General features: G+C 38.7%; 1 pseudogene; it reads left to right on the top strand.

Moving 5' to 3' along the window:
* The first annotated feature begins 206 nt into the window (after positions 1–206).
* LOC132287399 (small nucleolar RNA R71) lies at positions 207–305 on the top strand (annotated as a pseudogene).
* The last annotated feature ends 1321 nt before the right edge of the window (positions 306–1626 follow it).

The following is a 1626-nucleotide window of genomic DNA, read 5'->3' as shown; positions in this document are numbered from 1 at the left end:
GAGTTTTGGTTGATCAAAAATTGATCAAACCTTTGAGATAACGATTTCATTTCGGCGGCAAAGAATTTTCACTTATGCTCTCATAAAGACGCCACACGTAATCCTCATACCTATTAATGTAAGAGCCACCCATGGAAGCATCAACCATGCCCTTATAATTATTCGATAAGCTCTCAAATAAATATTGAATTAATTGCCACTTGGGCATGTCATGATGTGGACACTTCCTAAGCAATTCATTAAAGCGTTCCCATGCCTCATGAAATGTTTCCCCATCCCCATGTGAAAATTCCCGAATTGAGGTTCTCATGGCATTGGTCTTAGAAATCGGATAGTACTTCTTCAAGAACTCTTGTTGCATTTCTGCCCAAGAAGTGATTGAAAAAGGCCTAAGATTGTTGAACCAGTATTTTGCCTTGTCTTTAAGGGTGAATGGAAAAAGTTTAAGCCTTAAAACCTCTTCCGGCATGTCCGTGTATTTCACGGTGGAACATACTTCAAGAAACTCATCCAAATGCTTATAAGGTTCTTCACTTGGAAGTCCATGATAGTTATGAAGCATTTAAATGGTTTGTGGTTTGATCTTATAGTGATGTGCTCTAAATGGTGGCAATTGAATGCATGTGGGTGCATTATATTCATGAGGCACATAGTGATCTCTTAAAGCAAGAGATGGATTAGCAATTAGAGGTGCAACGTGGGCACCTTGATTTTGATGTCCTTGAATAATGAGAGGTTGTGGAGCATAGATTACCCTTGGCATTCCCAATGGAACTTGGCCTTGTTGTTGTGGTTGATGAATGAATGGCTTTGGCATGCCTAATGGAACTTGCATGTTATCATGATGCACATTGGGATGTAGGATACCTTGTTGATCTATGTGACCAAGGTTCTCTACATGGTCCTCATTGTTAATTTCCATTGATGAAATGGATTGACTAGAACTAGCTCTTCCCCTAGGGTTTTGAACAATGGATTCAAGATGAAAATTTAAAAGGACAAGAGTGCGTCTCAATGATCTACGACCATGCATGCACAATGCAACACAACAAGCAATAACGACAAACACTTCACTTTCACAACAAATCACTAATCAACATGTTTCCTCCACATACAATGTTCCCATACTCCCATGCATTAACAATATGCAAGAAAAGTAAATTGCCTCCACGTGGGCTCATGATTTATCTAAAACTTGAAATACAAGCCTCCACGCGGGCCGATGATTTAACTAAGGGTTTGAGTAAGAAAAAGATCACAAAGGTCCTTTAGCACTTCAACTCCAAATTTATAGCTTAGCTTAGCAATTTTTATGATTTTAGCATTTTTTTTTTCTCTTTGCTTGCTTAGCTCTTTTGCTTGGAAAATCCTTTGCTTGCTCCTAGCTCAATGTACCTAGTCAAACAAGAACAAACACAATAAGTAACAAAAAAAAAATTGAAAACAAGGTAAAGACACGATCAAAAGAGTACTAATTCCTAATTGATTCCACAAATACAACGTTTCCAATCGATCAATCCCCGGCAACGGCGCCAAAAACTGTTGGTCGTCGTCCTACTATAAGCTTAAGAGTGTGCAATTTAGGCGGGGCCAAGTTTTACATTTATAGAAGCCACTACCACCTTT

Source organism: Cornus florida, unplaced genomic scaffold (assembly GCF_030987335.1).
Source record: "Cornus florida cultivar Cherokee Brave unplaced genomic scaffold, ASM3098733v1 CherokeeBrave_3.0.0_Hap2_Chr11, whole genome shotgun sequence".
In the NCBI taxonomy this organism is placed as follows: Eukaryota; Viridiplantae; Streptophyta; class Magnoliopsida; order Cornales; family Cornaceae; genus Cornus; species Cornus florida.
The sequence above is the reverse complement of the archived record's forward strand: the minus strand, read 5'-3'. Positions and strand labels throughout refer to the sequence as shown.